Here is a 14,952-nt window from a genome sequence, read left to right as displayed (position 1 = left end):
GATTGCTGTACTAAGTTTGGTGACTTATTCATGTTCTACTGGTGGTTCTGGTGATGTATTCATGTACTGATGGAGATTCTGGTAATGAATTTACACTGACAAGCAAAAGGGTAACAATGTTTTTAAAATTTGACTTTCAGGCTCCTAATCTCACTATCCACTACTGCTTCCAACGTGAGACTACCATCATTTTATAGACAATCATCTTGGCTATCTCATACATAAATTTGACTTGCAACTATTTAGCATATGATTAGTTATGCAGATTCTTGTCATTTCACTGCATTATTACGGTTTTGCTCCTGGTGGTGGAAAAATCTTTTTCTTCCTGTATATTACAAAATACAATCTGTTCTCACATTCTCTAATAGCTCAGTGTGTTATTAGGTTGATTCCCAAGCAAAAGGTCACTGGTTCGAATCAAAAAGCAGCCATGAAGATTCCCCAAGAAAAGAAACAGCATCATCCAGTTCATTGTTCAATTGGTTTGAGGTCTGGGGACTGTGGGGGCCAATCCAGCAACTCTACTTCATTGTCATTGAACCATTTCTTCGCCAATCTCAATGTATGGTTTGGGTCATTGTCGTGCTGGAACACTACACTACTCTCAAAAAGTTTGGGATATTTGGCTTCTGGGTGAAATTTCAGGATGATCCTACAGTGCCCTCTAACCTTTTCAGGTGAACTTAATGTGACGTCTCTAAACCTTTGAGTGCACATGTCCAACTGTCCAATGTTTCAGTACTTTTTACACAATTTGCTGTTCTCTAACGAGGAGCTTAATGGAAAAATTCACAACAGGTGTTTGATCCATGAATTGGCCAATAAATTTCAGGGTTCAATTAGAATTGGTATTAAACAGTCCTCCTCATCATGCTGTTCACATTTTGGCAACATGAGACCAAGACATCGCCTAACAATTGATGAACAGTACATCGCCATAGACTTCAAGCAGGATGTTCTCAGACGGAAGTGGCAACTGAGCTTACAGTGTCACCAGTAGGCAATAGAGATACAGAGACTGGGAGAGTCACAGAAAGGCCGAGGAGTGGACGTCCTTTGGCCACATCCCACAAGGATGACCGCTTCATTGCGAACAATGCCCTTCATAACCGGATGATGAATGTCACACAACTCCAGGCACATTTAAGGGAGGTGAAAGGTACTCCGGTGTCAAGTCAGACAATTCAAAACCGCTTATATCAGCATTGTCTGTGTCCTAGACGACTTGCAAGATTACCTGACCACACCACCAGGTACAGCGAGCATATGGGCCTCAGTGCTGTTCACTGATGAAAGTCAATTCACGCAAAGCAGAAATGATGGCTCCCAACAATGTTGGAGACGTCAACGAGAGTGCTATGCATCAGCCACTTGTCACCAGAGGTGGTGTTACAGTGTGGGCAGGGGTGTCTAGTTAATAAAGAACTGCCCTACATTTTGTGAATGGTACAGTGACAAGCCCCTATTTGAATAACATCATTAATCCAGTCATTGTGCCTCTGCAAGAACAATACAGGCCTAAGTTCATCTTCATAGATGACAATGCTCCAGCTTGGTCACATCATTAGGGAATGGCTGCTGGAGACTGAGGTACCTCAAATAGAGTGGCCTGCACTTTCTTCAGACTTGAATCCCATAGAAAACTGATGGGATCACCTGAGTTACAGTGTAGAGGCTCAAAACCCTGTACCCCATAACGTCAATGACCTGAGGGCCGCCCTTCAAGAAGAGTGGGATGCTATGCCTCAGCAAACAATAACTCCACTTGTGAACAGCAGGAGACGTCATTGTCAAGCTGTAATTGATGCTCAAGACCACATGACAAGTTATTGAGACATTGACATTTTCTGTTAGGGTATACTTACCATTATTGCTGGCTTTTGTTTCAATAAATTGAGATGAGGAAATCACCATTGCATGCTTCTACTTAAATGCCTGACTGTCATGATAAAATACCACTCTACTGTGAAATTTTAATGTTTTCCATAAAGTTCATCCAAAAGTCAAATATCCCTAACTTTTTGTGTAGTGTATGTCGTCCTTTTCATACCAATAGTACTCGAGTGTACGAAGTAACTCATCTTGTAGGATACTCACATATACAACCCCTGGCAAAAATTATGGAATCACCGGGCTCGGAGGATGTTCATTCAGTTGTTTAATGTTGTTGAAAAAAAAAGCAGATCACAGACATGGAACAAAACTAAACTCATTTCAAATGGCAACTTTAGGGCTTTAAGAAACACTAAAATAAATCAAGATAAAAAATTTGGTACTCAGTAAGGGTAAGTTTTTTCCAGATCAAGCAGAGGGAAAAAATTATGGAATCACCCTGTAAATTTTCATTTCCAAAACTAACACCTGCATCAAATTAGATCTGCTCGTTAGTCTGCATCTAAAAAGGAGTGATCACACCTTGGAGAGCTGTTGCACCAAGTGGACTGACATGAATCATGGCTCCAACACGAGAGATGTCAATTGAAACAAAGGAGAGGATTATCAAACTCTTAAAAGAAGGTAAATCATCACGCAATGTTGCAAAAGATGTTGGTTGTTCACAGTCAGCTGTGTCTAAAATCTGGACCAAATACAAACAACATGGGAAGGCTGTTAAAGGCAAACATACTGGTAGACCAAGGAAGACATCAAAGCGTCAAGACCAGAAACTGAGGAACGAATGGGAAGAAACTGGAGTCAATGTTTGTGACTGAACTGTAATAAACCGCCTAAAGGAAATGGGATTTACATACAGAAAAGCTAAACAAAAGACATCATTAACACCTAAACAAAGTTACAATGGGCTAAGGAAAAGCAATCGTGGACTGTGGATGACTGGATGAAAGTCATATTCAGTGATGAATCGTGAATCTGCATTGGGCAAGGTGATGATGCTGGAACTTTTGTTTGGTGCCGTTCCAATGAGATTTATAAAGATGACGGCATGAAGAGAACATGCAAATTTCCAGAGTCATTGATGACATGGGGCTGCATGTCAGGTAAAGGCACTGGGGAGATGGCTGTCATTACATCTCCAATAAATGTCCAAGTTTACATTGATATTTGGACAGTTTTCTTATCCCATCAATTGAAAGGATGTTTGGGGATGATGACATCATTTTACAAGATGATAATGCATCCTGCCATAGAGCAAAACATTCGTTGAAAGAAGACACATAAGGTCAATGTCATGGCCTGCAAATAGTCCGGATCTCAATCCAATTGAAAATCTTTGGTGGAAGAAAATGGTCCATGACAAGGCTTCAACCTGCAAAGCTGATCTGGCAACAGCAATCAGAGAAAGTTGGAGCCAGATTGATGAAGAGTACTGTTTGTCACTCATTAAGTCCATGCCTCAGAGATTGCAAGCTGTTATTAAAGCCAGAGGTGGTGCAACAAAATACTAGTGATGTATTGGAGTGTTCTTTTGTGTGCTTGTTTTTCATGATTCCATAATTTTTTCCCTCTGCTTGATGTGAAAAAAAAAACTTACCCTTACTGAGTACCACATTTTTTATCTTGATTTCTTTTAGTGTTTCTTAAAGCCATAAAGTTGCCATTTGAAATGACTTTAGTTTTGTGCCATGTCTGTGATCTGCTTTTTTTCAACAACATTAAACAACTGAATGAACATCCTCCGAGCCCGGTGATTCCATAATTTTTGCCAGGGGTTGTAGCTCACCATGAGACCACCATCGATCCTGGTCAAGTATCCAACGCCTTTGGCTGTGAAACAGCCCCATATCATCAGGCTTCCTCCACCGAACTTGACAGCTCCTTCAATTTCTCGATCCGCTAGTCCCTTTTACCTTTGTTTCATCCAGACCCATTTGCATCCATCAGGGCCTAGTCTATTGACTTTTGTCTAACAGATCCAAATCACCCATTTCTAATCTTCTACTGTCCACTTCTTGTACTTTTTTGCAAACTCGAACCGAAGCTTCTTATGACGCCATTGAAGTTTCTCCACCTTTTTTGGGGGCCACCATTTCATGCTTGTGTAACGTGCGTTGCACAGTTCTTGCATGGATGTCTGTGATCTCAGTATTATGAAGCATATGAGTCACCTCCACTGCCATGTTTGTCGCGCCAGAACTGATGGACCTTGGGAAGAGGAGACTTGTTGACTCCAACATTTTGCCTGGACTTCCACCTTTTGGCTTTCGAATGGATGGACGGACTTCATTTCATATTCTTCCAACTGTCATGGTGCTCACATGATGCAGTTTGGCAATTTTCTTGGCAAAGAGACCCCTATCGATGAGCTGGATAATGCGGTCTCTCTTAACTTGGGAAATCATCATGGCTGCTCCTCAATTCGATCCAGTGACCTTTTCCTTGGGAATCAACCTGATAACACACTGAGCTATTTAGGGAATGTGAGAACAGGTTGTAACTTGTAGTATACAGGAAGAAAAAGATTTTTCCGCCACCAGGAGCAAAACAGTAACAATGCAGTGACATGACAAGAATCTGAATAACTAATCATATGCTAAACAGTTGCAAACCGAATGTATGAATGAGGTAGCCAAGATGATTGTCTATAAAATGATGGTAGTCTCAAGATGGAAGCAGTAGTGGATGGGGATATGTGAAAGTCAAAAGTTCAAATCATTATTACCCTTTTGCTCATCAATGTATCTACTGAGAGTGGTTTTGGTGATGTATTCATGTATTAGTGGTGGTTCTAGTTACCTATTAGTTTCCTGATGATGGTTCTGGTGTCATTTTTAAGTACGGTCGAAGCTCTGGTGATGTATTCATGTACGGATGATGGTTTTGGTGATGAATGCAGGATCAGAGCCATCAGGACTACGTGAATACATCACCAGTGCCATTAATAGTACATAAATACAGAACCAGAACAACCATCAGTACAGAAATACGTCAACAGAACCACCATCCATACAGGAATATGGCATCAGAAACACCATCAATTTTGGTGTAAACTGTATGTGTTGCATGACAGATATAAAAACCATCATACGCATCCTTTTATAATGGGGTCTGTTTAGCTTCCATTGCGGTATCCGCCAAATTCTGCACACATTAACTGAAACCAAACAGCTCCCATTATAGTTAAGTGCGCAAGGGGTCCTTTTACCTTAGTCTCTGACCCATTCCTTTACATGGAGGCTGAGGGTTCATGTGGAGGGGGGGGGGGTGCCATCGGCTTTACCTGCCTAGGGCACAAGTCATGAAAGACAGTTTTTATGAATTCTGGTGGACACACATGCTGAGTCACTCTCCTCACAGCCAGTAATGTCTAGGCATAGTGCTCCTTTTTTTGCCCTTTTTGTCAGGAAGGAGCGGAGCTTTTGCAGGTAGCATGGCAGTAGAACTGAAAAGACTGCTCCTGAAATATGAGCTAACCTCACATGCCAAATCAGTCAATATTTTATTTTCCTTTATTTAGCTTCTAAGAAGCTTGATTCTGCTGATCTTAAATAACTGCCAGAGAGGGAAGGAGGCAGATTCTGCTCTGAACACACTCCAAGAAGTAGGACCAAGAAGAGTGATACACATGGAGGAAAAAAATAAAATCCCTTTGCATGCCTAATCAGTCTATACTGTTTTAATCTATTTATTTTTAGCTTCTAAGTGACTGCATACTGTGGATAACAAACAACTGCCAGAGGGAGAAGGAAGCTGACTCTGCTCCATGCATATACCCTTAAGTAGCGGCAAGGGGAGGGAGATACACAACCTTTTGCTTCTTTTTTATTTTCTAGAAAATACTTCAAACTACTATATACAATAAGGCTATGCACAACACAAGAACTTTTCCCTGATTCTACTTAAACTATATTTAACAAAAAAAAAAGCAGAAAACACTATAAATAGCAAAGCAAACTTCAGTTTCAAGGATTCTATGAGTCACCTTGTTACTCAGCTAGAAGCTCACAGATAATGAAAACCATCCAGGAGATGGAGAAGACTGTATGCACAACACTAAAGTCATGGGTTTCATCTGTTATTCAAGGAATTGGGGCTGAGCTGCAATACCCGACATAGCCAGTGGACTACAGTAGCGCTGTTCCTATAAAAATAAGGGAAGCAAATGCTTCCAAATCCCAATATTGGATAAGCAGGGTTAAAAAAAAAAAAATATGTAAATAATTAAAAAGTGGAGTACAGCAACTCTGCACATATCAAGACAGTGCTGTATTAACCCATTCCCAGCTGAACTCCAGTTATTAGTGTGTGTGTGTATACTCTATACAATCCTGAGATAAGGTAATCAGTGACAAGGAGAGCAGCAGGCGATACAATGACATGTAGGTTAATGTCCCCTATCAGTAAGTATTTTGCAAGTCACTGTAGAAGGCAATTAATGTGGAAGTATCGCTGAAATCCAACAGGACGTCTAAATATGCCAACTTTGTGCCCCTGGATTAAAGGATGAAAACCCTACATGCCCTATTATAGTTGGTAGGTTCTGCAGGCACCGCATGTGTCTGTTTGAGAGATCCACCCTCAACATGAATTCCATAGTTTAGATGTGAACGCAGCCTTAAAGTGCAAGTGTCACATTTACAGGATGGATATTCGCCACCCTCGCCGGGGCGCTCCAGCTTTGCAACGGGGGGCCACCCTCACCGGGGCGCCCCAGCTTTGCAACGGGGGGCCACCCTCGCCGGGGCGCCCCAGCTTTGCAACGGGGGGGCCACCCTCGCCGGGGCCTCCCAGCTTTGCAACGGGGGGGGCCACCCTCGCCGGGGCGCCCCAGCTTTGCAACGGGGGGGGCCACCCTCGCCGGGGCGCCCCAGCTTTGCAACGGGGGGGGGCCACCCTCGCCGGGGCACCCCAGCTTTGCAAGGGGGGGGGGGGGCACCCTCGCCGGGGCACCCCAGCTTTGCAACGGGGGGGGGGGGCCACCCTCGCCGGGGCGCCCGAGCTTTGCAACGGGGGAGGGGGGGCCACCCTCGCCGGGGCGCCCCAGCTTTGCAACGGGGGGCCACCCTCGCCGGGGCGCCCCAGCTTTGCAACGGGGGGCCACCCTCGCCGGGGCGCCCCAGCTTTGCAACGGGGGGCCACCCTCGCCGGGGCGCCCCAGCTTTGCAACGGGGGGGCCATCCTCGCCGGGGCGCCCCAGCTTTGCAACGGGGGGGGGCCACCCTCGCCGGGGCCTCCCAGCTTTGCAACGGGGGGCCACCCTCGCCGGGGCCTCCCAGCTTTGCAACGGGGGGGCCATCCTCGCCGGGGCGCCCCAGCTTTGCAACGGGGGGCCACCCTCGCCGGGGCCTCCCAGCTTTGCAACGGGGGGGCCACCCTCGCCGGGGCCTCCCAGCTTTGCAACGGGGGGGGCCACCCTCGCCGGGGCCTCCCAGCTTTGCAACGGGGGGGGGCCACCCTCGCCGGGGCCTCCCAGCTTTGCAACGGGGGGGGGGCCTCCCAGCTTTGCAACGGGGGGGGGCCACCCTCGCCGGGGCCTCCCAGCTTTGCAACGGGGGGGGGGGCCTCCCAGCTTTGCAACGGGGGGGCCACCCTCGCCGGGGCCTCCCAGCTTTGCAACGGGGGGGCCACCCTCGCCGGGGCCTCCCAGCTTTGCAACGGGGGGGCCACCCTCGCCGGGGCCTCCCAGCTTTGCAACGGGGGGGCCACCCTCGCCGGGGCCTCCCAGCTTTGCAACGGGGGGCCACCCTCGCCGGGGCCTCCCAGCTTTGCAACAGGGGGGGGGGGCCACCCTCGCCGGGGCCTCCCAGCTTTGCAACAGGGGGGGGGGGCCACCCTCGCCGGGGCCTCCCAGCTTTGCAACAGGGGGGGGGGGCCACCCTCGCCGGGGCCTCCCAGCTTTGCAACAGGGGGGGGGCCACCCTCGCCGGGGCCTCCCAGCTATGCAACAGGGGGGGGGGGGCCACCCTCGCCGGGGCCTCCCAGCTTTGCAACAGGGGGGGGGCCACCCTCGCCGGGGCCTCCCAGCTATGCAACAGGGGGGGGGGGCCACCCTCGCCGGGGCCTCCCAGCTTTGCAACGGGGGGGGGGGGCCACCCTCACCGGGGCCTCCCAGCTTTGCAACGGGGGGGGGGGGCCACCCTCACCGGGGCCTCCCAGCTTTGCAACGGGGGGGGGCCACCCTCACCGGGGCCTCCCAGCTTTGCAACGGGAGGCCACCCTCGCCGGGCACCCCCGCTTTGCATCGGGGGCATGCAGGGGGCTTGTAAGTTTGCTTTCAATATGACGCTTCATGCAATGGTTTTTCAGAGCAGACTGTTGCTATCAAAGCAAGAAAGGTTTGGCGTTCCTCATGTAGGGGGGGGGGGGGGGTCACCAGACAGGTCTGAGGGCCCTTAAGGTGTCGTTTCAGAGTTTGTGGCCCTTCCTGCACCATCCTTGGCAATTTTTATAAACCACTTAGGCCTCAGTAGTCCATGTTTTATTTCCATCTGCTGTATCAGAATTTCGGCAGCGTTCGGTCCGTTTTCACCATTTTTCTTGTGCGCCAAAAAAATAAACTAAAATCTAAACCAAGCAATCACGGAGAAGCGGCCTGCACTGCATCGCCATCAGTGCGGATGGCTCAGGTTTTTTTAACATAACAGTTCATGGTGGAAACTAAGTGGGTGGATTCTTTATTGTTCAATATTTTATCCGCCACCATGTCATTGTCACATTGAGGCTGAGCGGCCGACCACCTTCCCCCAGATTTGGTGATTTTACTCAATACCTTGACAGATCCATTGGGACCATGGGCCTTTTCGGTGGAGCCTGTGAGGACGCAGCGTGCGGAGGAACACGCTTATGACATACGGAGGATTATACTCTGCTGCTCACAATCTGGAAGGTCCTGGTAAGGACAGGGCACATGTAGGCCCCTTCTGTGAGTGTTGTACCCAGTGGTGCCACCTACCTGCCCTGTGCCCTGCTGGTGCAAGGTCCTATTACATACACTGTATGGGAATACCATATGGCGGTGTAGTGCAGATCAGCTGTATGTGACTATATGTGGCTGCGCCTGACTAATGCCCTCCAGATTGGTCAGATCACTGCACTGTCCGGGCATCAAACACCTCTGCCTACAGGGGTATATAGGAGCAGCTGATGGTATATAGGAGGGGGATGAGACACTCTGTATACAGCACTCTGTATGGCAGGTTGGCATCACTGACCCATCACTGTCCCCTGGCAGGAAAAAGAGAAAAAACAAGTACAAGACAGAACCCCCCCCCCCTCCGAGAGCCCAGCAGGGAGGTGTCAGGATATTAGATTGCAAGCCTTTAGGTCAAGGCCCAGCAAGGAGAAGCAAGTCACAGACCAGAGCTGCACACAGCCCTGACTCATCCACTTCCCCTCCCAAACCCCAGGAGGATGGGGAGCTGCCCCCAGACCACCCCCTCCCTGCCACAGACCAGCAAAACAACCAGACTTACCCCAAACTTTTCCAGGGAAGAGAGGCTGGAGGGGGGCAGGGTGCAGGGTGAGGAGGGGGCAGTGCAGGGAGGGGGCTCTGCTGTCAGTGACTGCCAGGGGCAGCTGATCCTCAGCAGCGAGGAGAGAGTGCGGGCAGAGGGGCGACAGGCGGGTGGGGGGGGCATATACTGCCCTGCACACTGCCCTCTGCACTCTGAAGCTCCTGCCGCTGCTCTGCCAGCTGATTGTGCTTCAACTGCCCTCCCCTCGCATAAGCCACGCCCCCAGGCCGGGCATGCCTCCTGATTGGTGCTCCGGGCTTCATTGCCATTGGTGGGCAGGGATGTCACGGCAAAGGGGCCCCCTCCCGCCGGACTGCCGCTCTCACCTTGCAGCATTAACCCCTGCACTGCCAGGACAGAATTAACCCCCTGCACTGCTAGCTCCATCATTAACCCCTGCACTGCAGGCTCCAGCATTAACCCCTGCACTGCCAGGACAGAATTAACCCCCTGCACTGCTAGCTCCATCATTAACCCCTGCACTGCAGGCTCCAGCATTAACCCCTGCACTGCCAGGACAGAATTAACCCCCTGCACTGCTAGCTCCATCATTAATCCCTGCACTGCAGGCTCCAGCATTAACCCCTGCACTGACAGGACAGAATTAACCCCCTGCACTGCCAGCTCCATCATTAACCCCTGCACTGCCAAATAAGACATAGCATTTACCTTGGTGGCCAAAAAGTTAAATTTTGGTCTCATCTGACCTCAGCACCTTCCTCCATACATTTCTGGAGTCTTCCACATGTCTTTTGGCAATCTCAAAACGAGCCTTACAATTTTTGTGTGTAAGTAAAGGCTTTTCTCTGCCCACTCTTCCATAAAGGCCACCTCTGTGGAGTGTACGGCTTATTGTGATCGTATGGACAGATCCAGTCTCTGCTTGGGAACTCTGCAGCTCCTTCAGGGTTACCTTTGGTCTCTGTGCTGCCTCTCTGATTAATGCCCTCCTTGCCCGGGCTGAGAGTTTTGGTGGGCGTCCTTCTCTTGGCAGGTTTGTTGTGGTGTCATGTTCTTTCCATTTGATGATAATGGATTTGATGGTGATCATCAGAGATTAGGATATTTTTATAACCCAACCCTGACTTGTACTTCTCAACAACTTTGTTCCTGACTTGTTTGGAGATCTCCTTGGTCTTCATGGTGTTTGGTTAATGGTGCCTCTTTTTAATGGTATTGCAGCCTCTGTGGCCTTTCAAAAAAGGTGAAGTGTACAGTGGGTACGGAAAGTATTCAGACCCCTTTAAATTTTTCACTCTTTGCTTCATTGCAGCCATTTGGTAAATTCTAAAAAGTTCATTTTTTTCTCATTAAAGTACAATCTGCACCCCATCTTGACTGAAGAAAAAAAAAAAACAGAAATGTAGAAATTTTTGCAAATTTATTAAAAAAGAAAAGCTGAAATATCACATGGTCATAAGTATTCAGACTCTTTGCTCAGTATTCAGTAGAAGCCCCCTTTCGAGCTAGTACAACCATGAGTCTTCTTGGGAATGATGCAACAAGTTTTTCACACCTGGATTTGGGGATCCTCTGCCATTCTTCCTTGCAGATCCTCTCCAGTTCCGTCAGGTTGGATGGTGAACGTTGGTGGACAGCTATTTTCAGGTCTCTGCAGAGAGACTCAGTTGGGTTGAGGTCAGGGCTCTGGCTGGGCCAGTCAAGAATGGTCACAGAGTTGTTCTGAAGCCACTCCTTTGTTATTTTAGCTGTGTGCTTAGGGTCATTGTCTTGTTGGAAGGTGAACCTTCGGCCAAGTCTGAGGTCCAGAGCACTCTGGAAGAGGGTTTCATCCAGGATTTCTCTGTACTTGGCCGCTTTCATGTTTCCTTCAATTGCAACCAGTCGTCCTGTCCCTGCAGCTGAAAAACACCCCATGATGTGGCGCCCCTGAGGGTTCAACCGCCACAGGGATGCTGCACCTCTTTAATGGAGTGTAGTGTTCCTCCTTTGAGGTAAGAACAGTGCGATGGTCAGGACCCCACCTCCACATCCAACACCACACTTCTCCCACCAGAGGGGGCTAGTAGGCACCAGGTGCTGCCCCTACTGGAAGTTGGGAGACTGGGGAACCAAGAGATAGGGGAACCAATTAGTGGGTGAGGGTGGAGGATTCACATTCTAGTGACACTTTAAATTTCATATTTAATACACAGCCATCTTGGTTCTTGGTTCTTTGATCGTTCTTTCATCGTGACCTCCCTCCCTGAGCGTGGATCCTTTGTGGACCTGCAGAGGATGGAGACACGGCCCTCGTACAGTGGCCTTGGGTCGAGAGGCAGGTTGCAGATAAGGAATGTCTCAACCCGGTCAAGGACCATGACCAAGAAGGCCCGGAGCTCAGGAGTGTAGCTCCACCGCAAATGGATCCCGGGGGGGATGCAGACGGAGCGGTATACGCCACCTGTCCTCTCCAAGCTGATCTATTCAGAAGAATTCCGGCTGCAAGAGGGGTACCGGCCCCCAACACCTGACCTTGCTACTCTACGTCCTGGGCAGGGAAGTCCGGTAGGCCTTGAGGATCCCACCGGGTAACGGAAGGAGCAGAGTTGCCACCCTTACCCTTATTCTGAGTGAAGTTCAGAGGGAGACCCGGCCTATTCACACGCACACAGACAGGAAAGGACCCGGTCTGAAGTCTAGGAACACTCTGGTGCGGGGTCCTGATTGAACACTGGACTTACTCGGAGGTTGTCGGACCCCCCCCCCGTCTCTGGTGACCGCAGAACTCCGCGAGGAGCAGGGAGAAGCCTTTCAACTGCAATCTCCACCGTGAGTAAAAACCCTGGAAGTTAACCCCTATGGCCTCTGGACTCTTTATTCTGCATTACACCGCACTACTCAGCACCAGAACTCCTATACTACAACCCCCTCCATCCTGTCTCTCTGCCCTGAGGCCCTGCTCCGCCTGTGGGGAGTAGTAACAACGACGGCTGCTATAACATCCTGCCTCAGCGGACTGCAGCAGCTCTGGTGGCCTTCACCAGGTGCCACAGGTGGCGTAGTCGAGATCAGCCACTCAACCTGGATAAGCCCGTACCATCCTTTTTTTAATGTGACGGCCCTGGGCACGGAGCAGGTCCGGGCCACGGCTGCACCCCATCGACATCATCATGACTCGGCTCCGAGTCCCCCATCTCCCAGGGTAGGGCTTCGAGGCGTCACACATGATGCTGCCACCACCATGTTTCACTGTTAGGATTGTATTGGGCTGGTGATGAGCAGTGCCTGATTTTCTCCACACATACCGCTTAGAATTATCACCAAAAAGTTCTATCTTCGTCTCATCAGACCAGAGAATCTTATTTCTCATAGTCTGGGAGTCCTTCATGTGTTTTTGAGCATACTCTATGCGGGCTTTCATATGTCTTGCACTGAGGAGAGGCTTCCGTCGGGCCACTCTGCCATAAAGGTCTGACTGGTGGAGGGCTGCAGTGATAATTGACTTTGTGGAACTTTCTCCCATCTCCCTACTGCATCTCTGGAGATCAGCCACAGTGATCTTGGGGTTCTTCTTTACCTCTCTCACCAAGGCTCTTCTCCCACGATTGCTCAGTTTGGCTGGACAGTCAAGTCTGGGAAGACTTCTGGTGGTCCCAAACTTCTTCCATTTAGGATTATGGAGGCCACTGTGCTCTTAGGAACCTTGAGTAATGCAGAAATTCTTTTGTAACCTTGGCCAGATCTGTGCCTTGCCACAACTCTGTCTCTGAGCTCCTTGGGCAGTTCCTTTGAGCTCATGATTCTCATTTGATCTGACATGCACTGTGAGCTGTGAGGTCTTATATAGACAGGTGTGTGCCTTTCCAAATCAAGTCCTATCAGTTTTATTAAACACAGCTGGACTCCAATGAAGGAGTAGAACCATCTCAAGGAGGATCACAAGGAAATGGACAGTGTGTGACTTAAATATGAGTGTCTGAGCAAAGGGTCTGAATACTTATGACCATGTGATATTTCAGTTTTTCTTTTTTAATAAATTTGCCGAAATTTCTACATTTCTGTTTTTTTTTCAGTCAAGATGGGGTGCAGAGTGTACTTTAGTGAGAAAAAAATGAACTTTTTAGAATTTACCAAATGGCTGCAATGAAACAAAGAGTGAAAAATTTAAGGGGGTCTGAATACTTTCCGTACCCACTGTATATACTGACAGACATGTGACACTTAGATTGCACACAGGTGGACATCCTGTCACTAAGCATGGGACTTATGAAGGGAATTGCCTGCACCAGAAATTTTTAGGGGTGAATATGTAGCACCCTGAGGATTCGGCTGCTACAGGGGTATTGCACCTCACTCCAGAGGTGTGGTATTCCACTCCCGGGTAAGGATGGAGTGTGGAACTGAGCTCAGTAGGCTGCATGCACTACATACATCCCATTTCCGGGGGACAGAACTACGGTACTCCCACCAGTATATGTGCAGGTACGACAGCGTCTGTCCCTGGCTGGAGTGGGAGGGGGGTGGAACATCCCAGTAGTGTAGGGGCAGATAGGGGGAGTAGTCTGGGTAAAGCTAGGAGCTCATTGGGTGCTAGTCACCTGGGCTCACACATAGAGGGAGTATATATGGTGGGCACCATCTTAGGACAGGGTCTTTTTAGCCTGAGAAGCAGAGCAGAGGAGCTCAGCCATGAGGGCTGACAGGGAGCTGTGGCTCCGGCTGGGCCCAGCTCCAGAGCCAAGCCTGCAGAGGAGAGAGGAGAAAAGAAGGACCCAGAGAGAAAGACAAGAAGGGAACCCCAAGACCCCAGAATAAAGACAAAAGGGTGAAGGGTTGGCGGACAAGGGTACCGGATCCCAAGCTGGCAGAGGCCAAAACAAACCTTAGCCAGGAACCGGAGGTCGTGGGCAGGATCTGCCACGACCCTTACCAAATCCACCAGAATGGCACACCGAGCATAGGGTCAGGGAAGCCAGGGAAGGTTCAACCAACAAGAGACCCGAGGGAGCCGGACACAGGTGGATCCCTGGTGGGAACGGCCAGAGAGAGAGAGAGAGAGTCAGAAGGGAGCTCAGGACCACGCTCCGGAATCGCCTGGGGGTTAGCCGAGTCCAGGACCTGGTGGACGCAGCACGGCTCGGGTGGTCACTCAAGGCCAGAGTGACCAAAAGAACACCAGTAAGTAAAAACCCTGAACTGCATCTCCTGACTCTGAGTCTTCTTTCTGCATCATCACAACCCCCATCATCCACACCTGCTGCCCTGAGGCCATACCCCTCCCGTTGGGGGTTATACCATCATCGCTGCACCCATACCACCGGCCTCAGCGGACTGTTCTGCAGCGGCGGCTGCAAAGCCGTACTCAACGGGTGGCGTAGTCGACATCCAAGTTAACATCTACTGCCATAGACTGCCACTTAGTTTGACACCCTGGGCACGGACCGGGTCACCGCCACAAGGACTACTACCCCTATCCAGATCCGGCTCCGGGTATCCCCTGAACATGGCCCAGGGGGTGCGTCAACTTTGGCGTAGTCGGCAGGATCTCGTGCCCGCAACCACCGGGTACTGCGTGCCTGAAAAAGAGACTTTTAAA

General features: G+C 49.7%; 1 protein-coding gene across 1 annotated transcript in view; it reads right to left on the bottom strand.

The window, feature by feature from the left end:
• The window catches only part of ATOSB (atos homolog B), a 72,753-nt gene extending 63,147 nt beyond the window's left edge, over nt 1-9,606 (bottom strand). Inside the window, exon 1 of the mRNA XM_073680372.1 lies at nt 9,372-9,606. The gene's annotated coding sequence lies outside the window, so the exon portion shown is untranslated. The remainder of the gene's footprint in view (nt 1-9,371) is intronic.
• Between the last annotated feature and the right edge of the window lie 5,346 nt (nt 9,607-14,952).

Source organism: Phyllobates terribilis, unplaced genomic scaffold, assembly GCF_046119375.1.
Source record: "Phyllobates terribilis strain yellow unplaced genomic scaffold, ASM4611937v1 Scaffold_1__5_contigs__length_1240528914, whole genome shotgun sequence".
NCBI lineage: Eukaryota > Metazoa > Chordata > Amphibia > Anura > Dendrobatidae > Phyllobates > Phyllobates terribilis.
The sequence above is the reverse complement of the archived record's forward strand: the minus strand, read 5'-3'. Positions and strand labels throughout refer to the sequence as shown.